Genomic DNA, 21,916 nt, shown 5'->3' with positions numbered 1-21,916 from the left:
GCTATACAGAGAAACCCTGTCTCGAAAAACAAAACAAGAAAACCAAAAATCGGCAACTCAAATGGGCATACAGCCCTATGATGAGATGGGCCATTGCTGCTGAAACAGGTATTGAATTTACTGGAGCTGGGAGCATGGCCTTTCTCCGAGGATCTCGGACTGGGATGTCCCCCATTTGTCTTGGCAACTCACCTATCGGGGGAAGAGCTTTTAGAGAGTGTGAGGTGACAGCTAAGGACCCAGTTTGGTGGCCTAGGGATAAAGTGGGGTCTCTAGCCTTCACCCGCTTTATAGGATACTTGCAGAACGTTACACAGAGAGCCCTCACTTTAGCTTTCTGGCGTCTCTCCTACCACTGAGGAAGAGTGGATGAATGAATGACTTTGGAAGAGGGAAGACGACAATCTGCACCTTTGGTTTGCTGGATTGATGCTGGCTTTGGCACGGGGGCGGGGGCGGGGGCGGGGGCGGGCACAGGCTGGGTGGTTGTAGCACTTTGTAGAGTTCATCTTGAAGGTTCCAGAGGGTGGGCAGAGACAGAGGACAATCAGTCCAGGGGAGCTAGTCTCCGAGGCGCCCCTCTCCCAGAATCCGCTTAGCACAAGGGGTCTCAAAGTCAACATAGGTCCCCAGACCCAGTGACTATTGCTTGCTGGCCCATGAGCCACCCAACTTTTCCTGAAGCGAGGGACTTTTCTTTAGGAGACCTATGGAGAAGCAGAGGCCTCTAGAAGCTCCAATGAGCCTCTGGCCTGGGGTGCCTAGGCTATGGGGCACAAGAAATCGACCACACTGAGACCACGCGCGCGCGTGCGACAGCGTGCACCGGTACATTCCCATTGGGTCGTGCCCCCACGTGACCCGGTGCGCGCCTCGAGACGGCGACGCCGAGGCCGCGCCCCTGCGCGCGCACGTCCTGACGGCGCCGAGGCCGCGCCCTGTGCGCGCGCGTGCCGAGCCCTCCGCGTCGTGCCGGCGCCGGCGCCCGGACCGCCAGGTCAGTCTCCACCGCGCCGCTCGGGCGGGGGCGCGCAGGGGGCCGTCGGCGGGGGCGCCGCCTCGGGGACGCGCAGGCGGGGACGCGCGCCGGTCTGAGTGTTTGCTCCCGGCGGGGGCCGCGCCCCGCGGCAGCCCCTGCGTGAACCCGGCCGGTGGTTGCCACGTGCAGGGCCGGAGCCGCAGGGAGGCCAGGAGTGGGGACTCAGCCAGCTGTTTTTTCGGTGTGGCGACCAGACCTGATGGGTGAAAAGGGTGACTCTGCTCCCATTTCTAGGGGTGCGGAAGATTCCCTCAACATCTGCCCGATTTTCATCTTCCCCAAGAGATCCCTATCTAGGATTTGGCTCGCCTCAATTTCCTTCTCTGCATAGCTTGGGGGCATAGGACCCCATATCCTTTCTTGCCTCCCGCATGAATGTCAGTGGGTCACCTTTGAAGTCTGGGCACTAAGTCTTGGGCCCCTTAGAGACCCGAGTCCTGGCTTAGGCACTCTGGGTCAGGCCAGATGGGACAGCACCTCACTGTCCATGGGGTCCTGCCATAGCCTGTCCACACGCAGCCGGCTTAAGCAGGTGACTCCTGGTAGGGAGCTGCAGGCATGTCTGGACTGGATGCCATGCTTAGCCCCCAAGGCAGGCAGAGTGACCATCCCTCTGACCCTATCAGTGAGGGGCAGAGTGGATTCCAGGCCGGTTGTCACAGTGTGCCGTGTCCCATGGGTAAGTGGTGTACCTCTCTACTTGGCTGCATGTTCTGAAGGAAACTGCCCAGTCTTAGTGCTGAGGGCAGTGTAGTATGGACTCGTTGGGTGGTGCTTATGGCCTCAAATCCTCCCACAAAGTTATTAACCCCATTCTCAGATTATACTGGCACTGGAGAAGTGGAGTCAGGTCCAGCCCCTAAGGTCTAGCCTTGTTCTGCCTGCAGTGAGGAGAGGGAAGACAACACATGGAGTCTGTGGCCTGCTCTGAGACAGGCCGTGGGGCTCCTACCCTTGCACTCTTACTGTGGGCCTAAGGGTGGGATATTGTGAGAATGTTCCCAAACGTCCCCTTGAGAAGGAACTGGCTAGCCCCATATATCTGTCAGTTCTCTTCTCTTGGCCTGGCCTGGTATTTGACTCGGAGGTGTTGGTGGTAGGACCAGGACCTTGGTGGCTCATGGATAGGGCAAGGGTAAGCAGCCTGGACAGATGGTCATTGAGGATGTTGAGGTAGGAGCCCACCAGGACCCCACTGTCTCCTGCCAGCACAGAACTTGGCTGAGGGTGGCCAGCTCGTGTAGTTGGACTGGCAGAAGGGGAACTGAAGGAAGGCTTCTTCCTCAGACCGGCAGGCAGCTCTGATGGTGGTGGACAGAAAATGGCAGGAGGACCTCTGGCGGGGGCGGGGGTGGGGGAGCTGGCTCTTACTGCCTCGGACTCTTGGCTAGTTTCTGGGGGTGTGTAAGGGCTGCCAAGTTGCATGCCTGACCTCACTGCTGTAGTGTTGGGATGCAGGAAACAAAGCTGGACTTAGGAGGTGTCACACATCTCTGTATGCCAGGCCTGGAGAGATGGCTCAGTGGTTAAGAGCACCGACTTGTTCTTCCAAAGGTTGCGAGTTCAAATCCCAGCCACAAATCTCTGATGCCCAGTGGTGACCGCGATGCTCCAGAAGGCACCTCGCTAGGAGGGTGAAGTGCTACCTACCCTGTGATATCTGTCCAGGCCCAGAGCTGGGAGCTGTTGGGTCTGGAGCTGACAGAACACTGATTGTTTTCCTAAGCCTCTGGCCTTGCTTTGCTCCCACAGCACTGAGCCTGATAACTCTGATGGCATGGTGTGCAATGGTTCTCACTTATGATAGGCCATAAGTCTGCCCTGTCCTCCCACAAGAAGCCTCCCAGCCCACCCACTTCTATCCTAGCTGCCCTGACTATCTCTGCTCCTTCTGGCCCATGTACATTCCCTGCCACAGTGGCCTTTTCAGCATCTACATGTGTGCCTGTGTGAGGCTGGGTTCAGCTCACCAGAGCTGGCTTCTTTCTTTAGTCCACCATAGTCCACCATTGTGGGACTATGCTGCTTTTGTGGGGTGGGTTGGTGGGAGGGTATGGGCTCCCATTTTTTGAGTGAGGACCTCAGGAGCAGGCAGCTCCAAGGTTCCTGCAGCCGATCTGGTTTTTTGTTTTTTTGGTTTTGTTTTGTTTTGTTTTTCTATAAAGATTCTTTTTTCTGTGTAGTCCTGGCTGTCCTGGAACTCACTCTGTGGCTTCAAACCCAGAGATCCAGCTGACCAGGCATGCACCACCACTGCCTGGCTTGGCTTCCTAGTTTCTGATTAATCTAGTCCTGAAGTTTTGTCTCCTGTAAAATCGGGGGTGTGTAGCCGGGCGTGGTGGCGCACGCCTTTAATCCCAGCACTCGGGAGGCAGAGGCAGGCGGATTTCTGAGTTCGAGGCCAGCCTGGTCTACAAAGTGAGTTCCAGGACAGCCAGGGCTATACAGAGAAACCCTGTCTCGAAAAAACCAAAAAAAAAAAAAAAAAAAAAAAAAATCGGGGGTGTGGTATATTTGCTGGGAAGATGGGTATTAAGGATTAATCCACAGGGGACATGCATGGCCTTGTTATTCAGGTGCCACCCAGTAGGGGCTCTGGGATCAAGAGAGTTGCATTTGGGACAGGACTGTGGTGTGCTGTGGACTAGGCTGGTCTTAGCTTGGTATTGTAAATGTAAATAGCCTGTCTTGTATACTCCAAATGGACAGGCTGCAGGGTGTGGAGCACAGAGGGGACTGCTGAGGGCCCTGGAGCCACCAACAGTGCAGCTCTAAGCCATGTTATATTACAGTGAATAAGGTAATGAAGTTTAGTTATGAGGCCCAAGGGAGAGGATGGGGCTGTGGGGTTCTGAAGGCTCCATAGGAGTTCACCTGGTGGAGGTTGTGTGTTTCCTATCAAGAGGCGCCTCAGGCCAGCACTCCTGAATCTCACCATAATCATTTGGAGCTGGGCCAAAGCTGTTGGGTCAGAGACAGTTCAGACAAAAAGCAGGCTGCTAGCCTAGTGACGCTGGTGGCCCTGAGGGGTCTCTGATGTCATGATAATGACAGAACTATGACTCAGGAGCTTGGCTGGCCACCTGATGTTCATATAGCGTGGAGCTCAGCCTGGGAGCATTAGGACCCAGGTCTTCTTCTTCTAGAACCCTTGAAAGGGACACTAGGGTGACATTGCGTACACAGTTGTCTTCCTTGGAACACTCTCCTTTCCACCATTTCCACTGTGCCCCCTTTCCCCATGCCTACCTGCTTGTCTCCCACAAGAGGCCCCGGTGCCTCCCAGATGTCTGTCCCAGATGTGGAGTCTGCTGGAAGAGTCAGAATGGTGCTGTGCACCATTCTTTCCTGCAGGCCACACACCCTCCTGCTTGGCTGCTACAGATCCTTTCTGTCCTGCTCAGAGCGAGCAGACTACCCGGGCCTATCCTCTGCATGGCCAGGTGCTGGGGATGGGGCCAGGAAAGGTGGGGGCTCTTTAGTAGTGTCTAGTGACATTAGTGGTGACCACAAAGGAGGGCCTTTGGACATCTTCCTCCTTGCTTTTGCCCGGGTTGTGAGGTTGTCTTCTGGTCCTACAGCTATGCTGGACCTAGAGGTTCAGGAATAGGCACCTAGGGCACCCTGCTGGATGGGGATGGCTTTGGCCTAGGACTAGAGCCCAGGTCCACCATTGTGGGACTATGCTGCTTTTGTGGGGTGGGTTGGTGGGAGGGTATGGGCTCCCATTTTTTGAGTGAGGACCTCAGGAGCAGGCAGCTCCAAGGTTCCTGCAGCCGATCTGGTTCTCCTTGCCTACCGCCCTAGCTGAGCGTGGGTGCCCACAGTGTGACTGTCCCTGGTGTGCTCATGTACCTGTGTGAAGGGGAAAGGTCTAGAGTGTGGTCAGCAGGGTTGGGCCACAGGTGGTGGGGCAGGTGGCCCTAGTTTGGCCGGACCACTTTGGGCATGAATGTCAGTGTCTCTTCAGTTACATGTAAAAGCAACTGTGCAGCTGATGGGTTGAGCCATCATACTGAACCAGGGACCTGATGCCTATCTCTAGACTGCTGTGGATCCAGTGGACGGATGCAGCTGGGGAGTCAGGTGTTCACTGGGTGAAGCTGATGCCCAGTGGTAGGCCGCCTCTGAGCTCTACCTTTCCCACTCCAGTGAGCGCTTGTGTACAGGATAGTTCCTGTCACTTGCCCCAAGGACAGCATGAATGTTTTGGGCCACTGTCCCCCTGGGGAGGCAGGCATGCTAGTCTGTTTTACCAAGAAGTTCTGAGATTATGTTAGCCAGGGTGTATGGAATGTCTACAGGGTGTCGGTCGGGTTCTTCTTGACGCTGTCCTGGGTGGTCTCTCTCAGAAGGACCCGTCTCCCACAGAGCCTGAGGTGTGGCTCAGCACCAGATGGCTCTTGGTTAGCGATGGCTTTTGGAACTCATGACCTGGATCTCTGGAGGGATAGATAGGGCAGGAGGTGTTGGTGTATGTAGGTGATGTGAGACTCAGACTCGGGGTAGGTGTTAGAAAGGGGGATCCTACCTCCAGACCCAAGCATCACACTGGGGGTGACCTGTCCAGTCTTTCTAGACTGCCGTTTACCCTTCAAAAGGAAGTGACCATTTTTCTTCTCTCTTTGCTTGCACAGTGGCAGTATCATAGCCAATGAGATCTATCCAAGGCGTGATTATTGCTAATTGAAAACTGAAGGCAGTAGTGACCTTTGGGGGTTCTGGAGCTAGATGTTGCTGTCCTCTGCTACTAGGGCCGGAAGGGGTCTAGGAAAGGCTATTCCAGAAACCAACCTGGAGTTAGGCACGGCCCCTCCTGCTGCCCCCTCCTTTGTCCTGACTCTGCTCGGTTCCCACCCTTGTTTCTTGCTGTCCCTGTCCCCTGTGGAGTCCATGCAGACTGCGTAGAGAAGGAGGAGGTCTGCCTGGACAGGGCCAGGTTGAGACACGGGCAGAGGCTACTGGGTTTTGGCTGAGTGGGCCAGTGATCAGTGATCAGGGCCTGGAAGGTGCAGGAAGGGTCCAGGTTTCCTAGTGGGTGGCCTTCAGGTAAGGATCAGCGTAATGGTCCCTGGAGATCCAAAGCTGGCCCAGACCCATGGCTGTGATCGGGAAGCAGCCCTGGTTGATCCTATGGTTTGAGATGTATAGCCCCAGGAGCCTAACATCCTCCTATGGTGGTGGGGGGGGAAGGGGGTGGGCGGAGCACCAGGTGGAGCACCTGGACCTCAGAGTGCTATTTTCTTCTTGGAATCAGCAGGAGTTATTGAGTACCCAAGCAGCGTTGAGGGGCTGGAACCCGGTATGTGGGCAGCAGATTATCTAGGTCACTGGGAGCGAGGCATCTGGAGGAAGGTTCAAATGAGTAAAAGACCGATAGGCTGGCATAGGTCTGCTCTAGGAAATCAGAATAAAGCTACTATGGGTCTCGCTGGCCAGCCCGCCTCAGCCTCCATGCCTTCGGGTCTGAGTGGCATGAGAAATGGCCACTTATTAGCTAGAACGCTCCTTTTAAGCCTCAGTTTCCCCTCTGTAGTGTCTTATCTTCTGTATTTCTTTCCCCCTCCTTGGATCTGTGGAGTCCTGTGGAAGCCTGTTCCCAAGGCCATGGGTTCACCAGACACACCCAAAGCCAGGGCTGGTCCAGAAGGAGAAGGTGGGTCAACTGTAGCAGGCAGGCCTGACTTGTCCCCTTCCCTTGGGACCTGGGCTCCCATTGCACTCTTGCTCGAACCTCCCTGTGACTCAGGATTCCCGGAAGCAGTTCAGCTGTGTTTGGAGGATCCCCTGTCCCGTCCAGGATAATGCCCTCCTGCCCCAACCATCATGGCTTCTGCATTAGCCCAGGGTCACTTGCTGGGTCCCTGCTGCCTGTGCCCCAGAGAGGATGCTGCTTCTCTCTGGCAGCCCTCTCTGGCAATGCCCGCTGGCCCTGAAACTCTGCCAAGGCAAGCAGTTCCCTCTAATCTCCCAGTTAGGGCAGCAATGAGGCCCCTCCTCCAGGGTCAGCTTTCCTCTGGCTGGCTGCCCAGAGGCCCAGCCTATGCTGGGAATTGCGTTGCCGAGCTTAGAGGTGCCCAGAACTCCCAGTGGTCCCTCCGTGGTGATCTCCCTGCCTCTTCTCTTCCCTTGGCCTTAGGGAACATAGCCCTGGATATACCATACAAAGCTGGATGGCTGATCAGTACAGCTTGGATGGCTGATTCCTGGCTATCTGAGCTGAGCTGCTGCACCTGAACTGGGTGTTAGTGGGCACTCCCCCCAAACGCTGATTTCACTCTCAGGCCTGTGGCTTGTGGGAGTGCTGTCTGCTGGTGCCTTGATTTCCCTTTCCATCAGGGGATGCTCTTGGGGCTGGTGTGGACCAGTAGTGGCTTCAGAGCTCACAACAGACGAGCGCAGCAGTTAAACACTGTTCACGGCTCAGCTTGTAGATTTGGCCACGTTTGTTGTAAATGGCCCAGGGAAGAGCTTCCTTGTATGCTGGCCTTCCCCTGTATGCTCAGCGCTACAGGAACAGGATGCCAACATCACACTTGGACTTTCCCATGGCCTTGACTGTGGGCCTCTGGTTCCCGGGTCTTGAAGGGTTGTTTATTGCTTGCTTCCCTACCCCCACTTACAATGGAAGTTCTGGGCAGCTAGGGACGTGCGTTTGGGCATTGTGTGAATCTCTTAGTCCCGTCTGCTGGCCCTGATCCCACGTCACCCCATTGCCACTGTCCTGGCTGCTGTATGGGGGATGAGGACACAAGCTATTGGCTTTGTTCTGCCTCCCCAGGCTCCCTGGAAGCTGTCCTGGTCTGTAGTAACTTCATGGAGTAGAAAAGTGGAAAAGGCGTGGTCCTGTACTGGAGAAACTCTCTCTCTCTCTCTCTCTCTCTCTCTCTCTCTCTCTCTCTCTCTCTCACACACACCCACAGCAGGATGACAGGGGACAGTAGGACAGTAATCATCTTCTTGGAGCATGTAGCTCTGCATCTTAGAGGTTGAGCTGCAGGAAGGTGACTTTCTTCTTACCGGGTAGTCATGTGAGCTTCTAGGAGATGGTGGCAAATGATATGGAGAGAGGGGCTAGTGGGGTGCAGCCCACATCACCTGGGCAGGGCTTTGCTGAGCCCTTTGGGGTTGGTGGTTAGGCACTGGTCCAGGGTACCTCTTTAATTCTCAAGGTAACCTGGGTGTGGCTTCTCTTTACCCCCCCCCCCCCCCCCCGCCAGTTCTCATGCAGGAAGCTGCTGTCTGGGGCTGGCCTCCTGCAGGTGGAAGTGTCAAGTGGAAGGCAGGCTGATGTTATGCCTCTGCAGAGTGGCCTGACCCAGCTCTCTTGGTCCTTTTGTTTGTGGTGAGCTAGAGAAGGCACCCCCAGGTGTGTGTGGGAGGAACCCTGAACAGCTGTGGCACCCAGTTCCCTCAGTGACAGAGAGGTGATCATTAGCTCATAGGACTTCGCCATGGCTGACAGCAAGGACCTCAGTTTCCTCCCCTGTCAGAAGGTGTGAAGTCTCTGTTTAGGGATTTTGGGAGTCCTCAGCTACTGCGAGGCAGGCCCTCCTGCTCCCCCCTACCCCTTTGTCTCCTCCTCCTAGCTGTAGTTCCCACGACTGGCCAGTGCAGGAAGCCATCTGGAGGGCTTATTTACCCTCGCTTAGCCTCCCTGGCAGGAAGTCACCGGAAGGGCCGTCCCCAGGGGCCCCTTCAGGCCTGTGAGGACAGCCAGCGGCTTGGGGGTCTGTGCTGTGGAGTCCCCCAGTGGAGCAAGGGGGCAGGGAGCAGGGAGAACAGAGCCAGGCAGGGCTGGGAGCCGGGTATGTGGCTGGAGTGGGGTTGAGACATTTCATCCAGGAGCCATCTGACCGTCTGTCCACCCCTCCCCCGCCCAGAGGAGGACCAGTAGCGCTGATCACAGGACTCAGGCAAAGCCACTTGGGGCTCCATCCCAGGGTGGTCTGTGTGATGTGTGTGGGATCCTGGGAACAGGAGGGGACACACGTTGCACGGACCACCAGGTGGAGGCTGCATGGGGGAGGAGTGATCTCAGGGCAGGAAGCAGAAGAGGTGCAGGAAGCAGATGTGGCCTTGGGAAGGGAGGGGCCCCTAGGAGTGGGGGCAGAGGAGAGAGAAGTAGAGAGATCACAGGGCACAAATAGTACCAGTGGTCTGGGCCCTTCAGACCCCTCTAGCCCCCTTCTGCGGGCCTCTGGCCTGTTTGTTCCTCAGAAGTCCTCTCGGGCCTCCATATCAGCTCATTAGACTGGCTGTTTAGGCCTAGGGACCTGGGCTTCTGCCTTACAGGCCAAGCATCTCCAGCTGCCCCAGGCATTTGTCCATTGGCTGGTCTAAGTGTGATTGACAGGGCCTGGGGACTGTTCCCACGGACACTGCCAGCTGGGCCTGCCCTGCCCCAGGAGGGACCTCGAACCCTGTGGGACCTGTGGCCTGGGTTCTTGGCAGCCTTGTGTCTGTCCTGGCTTCTCGTCTGCCTTGGGGAGTTGGGTGGGCCCTGGGGGTCACACAGCCCTGTCCCAGCCATGGGTAGGTCAAGGTATAGCCTCCTCATACTCAGTGTCTCCCCTCCCCCCTTCTTCCTCCCGTTTCTGGAGACTGTAGCTTACGATACGACCCTGAGTGCAAACCTCTAGATGTGCTGGGGTTTCCCAGACAAGCATCCTTCCAAGCCTTTGTCCTGTGCTGGAGGAAGTGAACATGAGAACCCAGTCTGGGTGGGAACAGAGGCTGTCCCTTGGCACAGTGGTGGCCATTGATTGTCCCAGGAGGGCCACTGGTAGGTCCAAAGCATTTGCTGTGTACACCGAGGACATGCCGTCCTGCGATCCAGCTTCACACAGCCCTGGGCTGAGACTCCCCCACCTCAGAGTCTGTGCTAGGGTCAGGAGATGATTGGCTGTCTCTGTGAGGCCAGACCTTCAGAGAGGGGTCAGCCTTGGCTCAGCCCAATAATCTTGCCTTCCCACGAGATACCGAGTGAATCTGAGATAGTGCAGAAGTCCCAGTGGAATGGGCTAAAGTATTTAAACTACAGCCAACCCCAAGTGTAGCCAAGGAGCATCAAGCACAGTGGGCCAGGTGTCTACCTTGTAGCTGAGAGTGCAGAGCCCAGGGCAAGGCTGACTGCACCGTGTTCCAGCCTGGCTGGGGCAGGGACACCTTAGCTGTGATGCTGTCCTAGGCCCAGTACACCCCGCTGATACCAGGGGATCTTCCCTCTGCTCTTCCCTTGGCCTGCCAAGAAGAGGGCATTTGGATGGACAGAGTCAGGCTAATTTGGGATCCTAGGCCTGTGTTCACGGCTGGGAGGCAACACACAGAGAATCCACGGGATACACCACATAAGCCCGCTGAACACGGGAACAGAAGGATAGGTCCTGGTCCTCAAAGATTCCAGAGATGCTGTAGAGACCCTCAGGCCATGCAGGCTAGAGTGATCTGGAGAGTGTGTGCGTGGTTCCTGGCCAACAGCTCAGCAGGTCTGTGACCAGAGAGTCCCCTAGAGAGTCCAGAGACATCTTTCAGGAAGTCTTTGCCAGGGTGGGGCTACATCCTTAAGGATCCTGGAGGGCCTCCAGAGGGAGGCAGCCAGGATAAACATGCATAAGAAGCCCACCTGCCCTTTACCGTGGAGGAGCATGCTGTGTTCAGAAGTACTGGTTAGTGTTCATCCCCCACCAGCCCCCACTGACCACCGGCTAGACTAAAGAGTCACCGAGCAATAAGAGGAAAACCAGGAACCCTCTTCTCTAAGCTTTAGGAGCTAGCAAGAGCCATAGGCTGCCCCAGCTGGTGCATAAAGCCCACGTGGGGGAAGAACAGGTCTCCAGCAGTTAGGGAAGGTTGAGTTGAGTGCCTGAGAGACCTGTATGGTCTCTGCTGCTGCCCAAGTCTGGGGTTGCAGGCTTGTGTTGGTACCCTCGACCCCCCAGCTGCATGCAGACCCCTGGCCTGCAGGCCTCGCTCCTGGCCACTCGGTTTCCTTGGTTTATGTTCCCAGACAGAAGTAATCCTGGTTCTTTCTTGGCATGTGCTGTCTTCCTTGAGGTGGGCTGTGTGTGTGTGGGGCATCCCCTGAGAACCTTCCCTCTCTTGGGGAAGGGGCATCCCAAGTGGTGACTTTTGATCATCTCTATCTTTGGTCCAGGCTCTGAGGTTGGGAGGCTTGGTGGGAAGGGACAAGCCTGCCAGCTGTCCTTCACTTCACTGGCCACGTGGTCCTGGCCAGGCCTGGTGTCCTGCGTATGTAGTCCCCACCTTGGTCATATCCCACTGCATGCCCCCTGTATTTGCATACCCATTGAAACACCTACTGGGTGCAGTGTTCAGAATCTATAGACAAGGGCATCCCCTCAGTGGGGAGAGGACAGATTCCAGGTCAGACAGTGCAGATGGACAGCTGTTAGCCCAGAAGTCACTGACCTGAGGTCCGAGTGACGAGGAGACGTGGGGAGGCAGAGATGTCCATTGAGCAGCTAGGCTGTGCAAAGGCCTGGGGGCAGAGCTGCACTGTGCTCAGTGGTTTGCAGACGCAGCTGGGGAGGCAGGTGCAGAGGAGGCTTAGAGAACAGTCACTGGTTCTGGGGCGATCCTCTGGGTGCTAGGGCAGCTGGAGGAGGCCATGGTCTCCCTGAGGTGTGATGGGGGAAGATGGATGATCTAGGATACCCAGCTGGGGCTGTTCCAAGAGGCCTGGCCCTCAGGCGAGTGGCTCAGCATCTCACTAGACCCCCTTCCAGAGCTGCCCTCTGCCTGGGGTTGTAGGGACTGTCTGTGTCCTCCTCTTGTGTTGGACTCTGGGACAGGCCTGGATGAAGACCAGAGATCTGTTGGTGCCCATGGCGACTCTGATTTCTGAGAGCTGGCCTAGCTGGCTTTTATATTAGATGATGCCCACTTACTCCACAGTGGCCCTTTGTTGCTGGGCCCTCCTGTGGACACCTATCCTCTACTCTTCTATTAAACAGTGACACATCCCTCATTGTCCTGTGTATATGACAGTCCCACAGTAAGCCAGTCCTGGGGATGTCTACCCCACTACATAGTTGGGTGAACTTCAAGAAGGCCAATGTAAATAGACAGTGACTATCCCATCCCGTAGGATGGTGGGAACTGGCCAAGTCTTTTTTCTTCCCCTTCTATCCCAGTGTTTAGGGTCCTTCAGAGAGAGAGACACACACTCAGCTGCCCAGATCTCCCAGGAGCCTGCTACTGGCTCTGTCCAAATAAACTCAGTAAACAGCCCCAGGGTTCTCTCTCTCTCTCTCTCTCTCTCTCTCTCTCTCTCTTTCTCTCTCTCTCCCTGTCTCCCTCTCCCCCTCCCTCCCTCCCTTGTCAGAGTGTGTTGCAGCTTTTCAAATGCTTAGACAAACATTTTCTGTCCTCAGGGGAGTGATCTGAGCTCTCCTGAGGTCCTGACCATTGCCCAGTGGCCCATCAGGTCCTCCCTTCTCCCCTCCTCTCCCCTTTACCTTGCACCTCTTCAGTGGCCACACACTGCCAACATTCTGCCAGGTGCACCAGGTGTGGGCTGGATTCTGTTATCCTGCCCTTGTTGCCATAGCCCACTTCCCTGCTTGGATTAAGCTCTAGGCTTCCTGGTCCCTCTCGGGGTGCCACAGTGCTCTTGGACCCCAGCATCTCATAGCATCCGCCTCCCCTATTCCTGCAATGATCAACACTGTCCCCAGCTCGGGCTCACAGTGATCTAAATGTCCCTTAGCCGAGGACTAGATAAAACATGGCATGCTCCTACAGTGGAATACGATTTGGCTAATAAAAGGAAGCCAAGCACTGGCTTGCTACAAGTGAGATCTTTGAAGACATGCGTGTGTGGGAAAAGACATCACAATGGTTCCATGCAACATCCTTTTAAAATCCCAGACAGGGAACCACAGATGGGGACCAGAGGAAGAGGTGAATGCTTGTGGCTGCTCTGTGTGCTGATGGGAGGTCCCCAGGGCCTCACACATTTTCTCCCAGCACTTTGCCCCTGGGCTGCAGCCCCAAGACTTCCAAGTTTTAAATCTGGAGACAGTATTGCTATATACCCGAGACAGGCCTTAGACTGACAACAGTTCTTTTGTCTCCGCTGCCTGAGTGCTGGGATTAAAAGAAAAATTCCCCTGAAATGTTTAGTTAAATTTATTTATTCAATCACCAGTTGATTACTTGATCGATCGATCGATCGATTGATTGATTAATTGATTAAACTCCCAGGAGTTGGTTTTCTTCCTCCACTATGTAGGTCCCAGGGATTGAACTCAGGTCTTCAGGTTTTGCAGTAAGCCCCTTTACCTGCTAAGCCATCTTGCTGGCTCCTTGAGTGCTGGCATTCCAGGGATGTCCCACCACACTTGGCTGCAGAGTCTCTGTAGTTGTGAAGGTATTTTGGAACTGGGAAGTAGCGATGACTACTTAGCCCTGAGAATGAACTGTTAACCACAGCATCTCGTACTTCCTGTATTGTCTGCATTGTAAGGTAATTACTGTAAGGTGTGCGTGTGTGCGTGTGTGCGTGTGTGCGTGCATTTGTGTAGAGGCCAGAAGGGTCAACTTTGTGTGTATTTAAGTCTCCCAGAAGCCATCCACCTTATTTTCTGAAGCACAGTCTCTCCCAGGCCTGGAACACATCAGTTAGACTCTGCCTGTCTCCATCTTCCAAGTGCTAAACTCGTGCTACTACACTTTTAACTGGGGCTCAGGGATTGAATTCAGGTCTCCATACTTATGTGGCAAGCAGTCTTTTGGTTGAACCGTCTTCCTGGCCACCACCATCACCGTCACTGTCACCGTCACCACCACCAGCAGCAGTAGCAGTATCTTGTGCTATGGATTTTGTTGACTTGAAACTTGCCATGCAGCCCAGATTTGCCTCATACTCATGAAAATCTTCCCACCCCAGCTTCCCAACAGCTGAGATTATAGTGCATCACCATGCGTGGCGTATTGAACCTGCAGGGAGGCTATATGCTTTAAACTGGTTGGCACGAATCAGGTCTGGTGCACTCCTGGAAGAACTTGTGAGCTGGAGGCAGGAGGAATTCAAGGTCAGCCTCAGCTACATGGGGGGGGAGGGGGTTGGAGGCCAACCTAGACTACCAGCAAGACTTGCCTCAAAAATAATAAAATATGGTGGTGAATTCGCGTTACTAGGGTTTATTGGAGAGGAGACATTGAAACAGCCTTGCCTAGGGGCTTGCTGAACATGTGTTGCCGGGCTTGTGAAAGGACAGAGATGCCCTTGGCTTTGCCTGGTATGTTAGGACTCTGATCACAGAGGGTTGGTGCTAGCAACTTGGGTGCTGGGCCCAGGCTGCTGCCCTTCTTCTACCTGAGGAGCTTTCAGTGACTACAGTGGGGAACCTGGGACCATGAAGAGAACCTGTTCTTTGTCCTCACCGCCAGTGCAGCAGGTACTTGCTTCTGTAAGTCTGCCCTCTGAGCCCCCAAAACTTAGCCATGGCAAGAGCAGCTAGGGCTCTTGCTCCTAGCTCCTGGTCCCCCAGGTGCCACCAGTGTTGCCTGTACAAATCCTTGCCTGGCTTTGTCCTGGATCTCTGGGAGCCTCGGAGTCTGGCCGACTCGTGAATGTCCCAGCCACCGTGGTGCCAAGTAGAGCAAAGGTCCCAGCTTACCCCGAGAGCCATTCTCTGGACACTGGGTCCCTCCCACCCTGCGGTCCTCTGCGTCCTAAGCTGGGAATCCCCTGGTGCATGGCTTTCTATCTGCCTCAAACCTGGTGCTGCTGCCTCCTACCCACCCCTGCTGGGACCCATGGGGGACAGGGCAGCCCCGAGAATGTCCGGTGCTTCCTGAGGTGCCTGCAGGTCCCTCCCAGCAAACCCAGCCTGTACTTGGTGCCAGATGCTGGGAGGGATTTCGCTTTAATCCTGGGAGCAGGGCAGGTACTTATGCAGGCCACGTGGCCCATATGGGCCCAGCATGCCCAGTGTTCATACCCACCTCCCAACGCTTTCTGTGTGACCCACTCCTGTGTGGATGGGAAGTGGACCCTGCTGTCTTAGGCAGGGGGATCAGGCATTTGGATGGGCAGCAGTGAGCCTTGGCTGGTGCCTTCTGGCTGCGTGTCAAATCTGGGGCATGGAGTGATCTAGTCTGAGGTTGCTGCGGTGGGCCTCTGTATCATTCCACCGTACTTAAAATCGATGTCAGATGCATCTGGAAGGCCGATTGGCTGTCTCTCCCTTGTCTCTGTATCAAGAATGGGGGTCTCTGGAAAGTCTTGTAGGAAAGAAGTTACTTAGACTGTTTTCCAAAGAACCGAGGAGTACCAACCTGAGCGAGGGTCCTCAGGGGTCCTAGTGGGGACCCGGCCCAGAGTCAAAGCTACAGGGACATTCCGCAGGGCTCTGGGAAAGGGACGTGTCTCCTAGATTCTGGACACTGAGGACAGCTCCACCAAGGCCAGGCTTCCAGAGTACCCATCTCACTGATGAGCAGACAGAGCACAGAGCAGTAGCGGATGCCACCCCATGTCATACAGCTCATACAAGTGATAGGTAGCAGGGAACCAGGCAGAGGTCCAAGCTGGGGGTTCTCTGTGAGGGGATGGGTTCTGCAGCCAGAAGTCAGAGGCTGAGCAAGGGTTTGAGGCAGCCACCAGAGTAAGGCCCCTTGTCTGCCGCCCCAGGGAGCTTGCTGGCCTTTGGCTTGAGCTGAAGGTTTAAGAGGTGGGGGAGTTGAAGATGAGGATCAAGTCTTTCTGAGCTGCCTCAGTTTCCCTAAATGTCTTATGGTGTCACAGGGGCTGGCCAGGCCGATGGGAGGGGAAGTGATTTGGAGATAAGTAGGGTCAGCAGAGGCTGTACACTTAGGGGCCAGCGCTGGCTTTGCCAGTGTGTGCCCAGGAATGTGGCTTGTGTATGTGAGGTGATGCCTGTGTCTAGTGGCACCAGTCACAGCAGCTGGGGACAGCCAGCAGAGCGCCATGGTGTGGTCACTTCCTTCTCTCATGGAGGAGGCCCACTGCCTTGCCACCCGTGTGCCCGGCATAGGCTTGGCCTGTGAAGCCAGTGGGTGATGCTCTGAGGTCTTGCGGACAGGAAGGCCTGAGGGAGTGCAACGCACCCCCCCCCCCCACCCCCAACAGTCTCTCGGCACATCAAGGGTCTGTGGTGACCCAGTGTTTTCCACCTGTGTCCTGGGGTTCTCACTTAGCTGGACCTCTGCTGTCCCTCACATACTAATGCTTTGGGGGGCGGTTATCAGGGCTGTCTTACCACCAGGCCAGCCCAGAAATAGCTGTGACCTCTGTGGCCAGCCTGGCAACGCTGGAGCATAGCGGCCTACGTGCACCAGGCCAAGTCATCTCACCGTGAAGGCCAGCTATTTTGGACATGGCCTCTTGAGGCCAGGTCAGAGCTCTTTCCCGCGGCTCCTTGGGCCCCTCTGACGTGCATCCGAGGGCCTTGGCATGCAGCCCTGGCTCCCTACGTGATCTCCAGCCCCTCACCCCCACCCCACCCCTGCCCGTCTGGCCCCAGAGTCCTGGGCTCTGGGTAGAATTGAGGAGAAATCCCATGAGGCAGACTCTGGGTGAGGGATGAACTGTCTGAACCTGCCATGCATTAGTGGGCTTGGCTACAGTAAGGACAAAACACACAGGAAGTAAATTTCTAGGCTGGTTCTGTGGGTGCCCCAGTTTCCTCATCCAGAAAATGGGGTGACGAGTGCCTTCCAGAACCATCCTGAGAATTGGTGTGGTGCATATGATCGCCACACAGAGAGGCTTTGGGGTTCTCTCATCTCAAAGGTATGGATAGCGGACCCAGAGAGGAGCCAGCATGGAGTGAATGGGTACAGCCTCTACTCTGGCCACTGGGCAATCCTACTTTCAACTGTGAACCACCTTGAGTTGTTGAGTTGAGCCTGCTTGAGTTTCTTCTGGGCCGGTCTCTTCCTCTGTGGGGTGTGGATGTTTGTGTTTGTTGCCTGCCAGAGGCTGTTTCGGTGCTTCCTGTGGAAGTGACCACAGAGACCCAGGATTCCCTGAGGTCCTGCTATCCTGAAGGACCACAGCATCCTGGGTATGCCACCCATTGGTCCTCCTTTAGAAGGCCAGGCTAGCCCAGCTTCCAACTCCTCAGGTGGGGGTGGGGGTGGAGACTGGCTCCTCACCCAAGAGCAGACCTCTCCATCCTGTCCTTGAGGATGCTGAGTGGGTTAGAAGAGGTTTTCAGTGTTGGGGTTGGGGCACGAGGGAAGGGCCACATGGCCAGCTGGCTGTTGGCCGCATGCTGATGGTCCTGGGATTTTGACTTCTGCAGAAGGGTCCCAAAAGGCAGCTGTAGCTGGTCCCTCGAGCAGAGGGGCTGTGGCCTGTGGCGTGGCACCTTGCAGGCAGGTGCAGAATTGATGCAACCTCTACCCTACTTGTATCATGTGCCTTTTGGCCACTGTGACAGCTCTGTTCACACCACAGAGTACAGGTTTGCATCGTCACTTGGAAGTGGGCCCAATTCCACGAGTACCCTCCAAGTAAACAGTCCCATACCTAAAAGCACTGGCCATGCAGGGGTGGGCAGAGTGGAAGAGGAACTGTCGGCTGAGGGTGGGAGGACTTGGTAGGCTCTGTACACACCTAGAGACTCTGGTAGGTCCATCCAGCTACTGCAGGATACTGAGTTTTCTTTCCTGGTTGATCACATTTTTTTTCCCTAGAAATTCATCTCCGTGTGTCCCGTGTGTGCAGATCCTTGAGTGACACGTGTGGAGGCACGTGTGTACATGTGGCTGTGTGTCCGTGTGCATGTGTGGAGGTGTGTGTACAGCTTTTCTTTATATTACCATTGTTGGAGCAGCTGGTTGAGGAGTGACAAGGAACTGGTCCTGAGTGGCAGGAGCAGCCCATGCCCTGTTTATGGAGTTTCCGGGTGGGATGAATGGGAGTAGGGGTTTGTGCTGGGCAGGAAGGGGTGTGGATGAGCCCCTAGGTTGGGCCTTGGTGGGCCGGCGGGTCTGTTCCATTTACCCCTCTGTGATGGTTTGTATATCCTTGGACCAGGGAGTGGCACCATCTGAAGGTGTGGCCTTGTTGGAATAGGTGTGACCTGGTTGGAATGGGTGTGTCACTGTGGGTGTGGGTATAAGATCCTCACCCTAGTTGCCTGGAAGTCAGTCTTCCACTAGCAGCCTTTGGATGAAGACGTAGAACTCTCAACTCTGCCTGTGCCATGACAGCCTGGATGCTGCCATGCTCCCACCTTGATGATAATGGACTGAACCTCTGAACCTGTAAGCCAGCCCCAATTAAATGTTTTTTATAAGACTTTCCTTGGTCATGGTGTCTGTTCACAGCAGTAAAACCCTAACTAAGACACCCTCCTTCTTCCTACTAGAGCAGCAGTTCTCAACCTGTGTGTTGAGACTCCCCTTTCGGGGTCAAAGGGCCCTTTCACAGGGATCCCCTAAGACCGTCAGAAAACACAGATATTTACATTATGATAACAGCAAACTTACAGTTATGAACTAGTAATGAAAATAATTTTATGGTTGGGATCACCACAACCTGAGGGACTGTATTAAAGGATCACCACATTAGGAAGGTTGAGACGACGTGTACTGCCCTAGAGGAAGTGCGAGGCCCAGCAGGCACTGATGGCACATAGGACCCAAGGCCAAACCCAGACTGCTGCCTACTGGGGCTGTCTGGCCAGTGCTTTTAGGTATGGGGCTGTTTACTTGGAGGGTGGGGTGAGTTGAGACTCTTATTTCTGGTCTGCATTAGGTAGGTTGTCCACCCGCTTGGGGCTGTGATGACCTGCCACCCACCCTCCCTTGTTCCTGCTGTCACAGGTCCCTGGAGGACTGCCTGTCCCCTGTCCCCCAATCAGCAGGGAGAACTGTATCAGGTGGTGTGACCCTGGACCCTGTGTCAATACCCTGTTTGGGCTGCCCCTGAGCTCAGTCCTGGGGCTGCTATATCAGGGCTCCTGCCTCCACCTCTGACATAGAGGGAAGTGAATAAAATTAGCTGCAAGGGAAGGGTAAGCTCGGAGGCCCCAGGAGGTGAATGTCACTAGCCCTGAATGGGAGGGTCCTTGTCTGGGGACAGCAGGCAAGAGGAGCTTATCCCAGAGGGAAGGGTGTCATAGCACTTTCTAGGGGAAGTAGGGAAGGGTGCCACCCATGTGGCCAGAGTGGCATCTTTTTTTCTGGCAAGGCCCAAGCTCTGCCTTCCTCTCAGCTCTCTGTCCATCCTGGGGTGCCTGGCCCTTCCTCCTGTGGTACCCCAGCTTCAGTGTTGGCTGATCCACGTGTCCTTGTTACTTCCACACCAGCCATGCCATCAGAAAGTGGGCCAGGACCACAGCGGGTGGTGATGTGGTGGCAGCACAGCTCTGGTGGGCACAGAAGGACCAGTGAGGTCCAGAGCCTCCCCTATCACCTCAGCCAGCCATATGCTAACACATGGCAGTCTGGCTTGTCACCCGTTATCACCTTCAGCCTAATGGCTCCTATGAAGTGCTAGAGAGTTGCTTCTCATGCTGGTCATAGCTGTATACAAAGTGACAGTTCCCCTGGGCTGTGAGGGGTGTCTGGAGAGGCTCTGGAGGTGCCACAGTTGATGGGAATGGAGTGGGCCTCCTGCCATTTCCTTTGGTTGCCCATTGGGTGTAAAACTTCCGAGGCTGTGCAAGTCACACAATAGCAGACGGAAAGGAGGCCTCGGCTAGATCGAGGCAAGGAGGATGCAGGCTCTCCTCCTTGTCTATCCGGCCACACGTAATACAGGGTTTCTCAATCTTGGGTCTCAGCTGGGGTTTGTTTGTATATTTGGGGAAAGACATGGGCCGGATGGTAAGCCACCAGCTGGGTAGACACTGGTGCTAGTTGTTGATGGAGAATGCGGTTCGTTCCTGCCCTGGGAACTGAGTCTGCCTGAATGCTGCCATCCCAGTTTCTCTTTTCCATGGTGACGTTGTCTAGTCCGTTTCCCTGTGTTGTACCTCCCTGCCTAATATCTCATGCTCTCTGCAACCTCTATCTCTGTGATCTCTGGGAGTCCATTATGGCATTTGCTTCCTCAACCCTAATCCCGTGCAACAATGAGGCATGGAAGGAGCCTAGACGTGCTTTGCAGGTAAACATGTGACCGGGAGCTTGGGACACAGAGTGATCAGTGGCTTCCTGGAGCACAAGGTTCTGGCCTTGGGGGTGTCCGAGGCTTCTGAGGAAGAGAGCAGGGTTCCTGGAGGTGTGAATCCTGTACCCTATCATTTCTTCCCCTGAAGGGCAGTGAGTTTGGTAGACTACAGGAGCCATGGAAGATGTGTGAGCTGTGGCAGGTGGGAGACATCAATCTGCAGTTTGAGCCAAACCTTGAGGCCAGTCCTGGTGGTTTGCTGGGTGGCTTGACAGATGGACTGGTGTCCAATCCTGGTGCTAATCTGTGCTGGAATGTGAGACGTAACGCTGCCCTTCCACACGGACACACGTGTCTGTTACCCACTTAACACTTTCCAGGGTGTGAAGGGGTCCCTGATGAAGTGGGATCCCTTTATCAGAAGGGTCAGACATTGTGGATGCTGTCCTTTGAAAAGGCAGCCGGGTCTCCAGTCAGAGTCCTACATCTTCTGCAGGTTTGGATGTTGGGTGAGAGGAGCCAGACGGCAAGGGTGAGAAATCCTGAGACATGGGCTTGAGCAAAGGGTGAGTTTGAGGGTGTATGGCCTTGGGGGACATCCAGACCCCAGTGGTCCTCTACTTACAGAATCCAGGAGAGGAGGCAGTACTGAGCTCTGGGTGTGAGTGCAGCTTGGAGTGTGCTTGTTTCTGGTGACTGTAAGGGAGTTGAATTTCTGCCTTCATCCTGATGTATGGAGGAAACCCAGGCACAGAGTTCTCGCTCCGCTGGAGGAGGGCTGTCTCTCATGACGGGAACAGGAAAAAAAAGATCCAGGAGCCATGGCTGTGGTGTGGTGTGGGAGGCATTGGTGGGAAGATGTGAAGAGAGGAAGATAGGATGAGCTGGCCAGGGTGCCTCATCCTTGAGCAGACAGCCCAGTGAGAGACAGCATTGGCAAAGCACCGCTCAACTCTGTATGCAGTAACCCAGGAAACGGAGGTACCCTGAGTCAGGAGTGATGCCTGCCTACAGCATCTCCGGCAGCTCAGCTGTTCTCTCCCATCTTCTCAGTCTCCATCCCGCTCAGCCCTGTGACTGGCACCAGGAGGTGCTCAGCATGCCTGTCACACTGAGTGAGTGAGTGAGTGAGTGAGTGAGTGAGTGAGTGAGTGAGTGAGTGAATGAATGAATGAATGAATGAACACTTAGATTCCCTTCCTTTTGGGAAGGAATCCTAAGGTCGAGGTTAGTGTAGGAGGTCACAGGCTGTAGAAGGCAGGAGACATGTGAGCCAGGACTGAGCTCTTGGGAGGTGAAGTACAGCGTAAGAGGAGGAAAGGGGTGTCCTGTCAGCCATGACTGAGGCAACTTGTGGAGACAGGTCTACCCGATGCCCTTCGAAAGCATGGAGCTGGGGCTGGAGAGATGGCTCAAGGTTAAGAGCACTGGCTGCTCTTCCAGAGGTCCTGAGTTCAATTCCCAGCAACCACTTGGTGGTTCACAAACATCTATAGTGAGATCAGGTCCCCTTTTCTGGTGTGCAGACATACATGAAGGGAGAATACTGTGTGTGTGTGTATCTTTTAAAAAAGACCACACATGTAGCTCATAGTGGACCTTCAGGGGTCAGAGGTCCCAAGTTTAGAAACCTGGTGGACTTCATGCACAACTACTTGGGCCCACTCTGTGCTGCCAGTCGGCAGAAGTGACAGTTACAGCCTTTGATCTGCAGTGGTGTAGGCTAATGCCAGGCATGAGGGTGCCCTCAGAGAGCGGGA

At 55.1% G+C, this 21,916-nt stretch overlaps 1 protein-coding gene and 1 pseudogene across 2 annotated transcripts in view; both read left to right on the top strand.

Moving 5' to 3' along the window:
- Nucleotides 1–923: 923 nt before the first annotated feature.
- Ptp4a3 (protein tyrosine phosphatase 4A3) overlaps nucleotides 924–21,916 on the top strand; it is a 32,312-nt gene continuing 11,319 nt past the window's right edge. The window contains exon 1 of one of the 2 annotated variants that reach the window (XM_021183304.3): nucleotides 924–997. The gene's annotated coding sequence lies outside the window, so the exon portion shown is untranslated. Of the gene's footprint in view, nucleotides 998–1,452; nucleotides 1,719–21,916 lie in introns of those variants that run through there. The other variant, XM_021183305.3, reaches the window with a different exon arrangement.
- On the top strand, nucleotides 5,665–5,741 carry LOC115029512 (U4 spliceosomal RNA; annotated as a pseudogene).

This window comes from Mus caroli, unplaced genomic scaffold (assembly GCF_978045245.1).
Source record: "Mus caroli unplaced genomic scaffold, Mus_caroli_1 scaffold_16, whole genome shotgun sequence".
NCBI lineage: Eukaryota > Metazoa > Chordata > Mammalia > Rodentia > Muridae > Mus > Mus caroli.
Note: the sequence above shows the minus strand (reverse complement) of the source record. Positions and strands in the feature narration are given on the sequence as shown.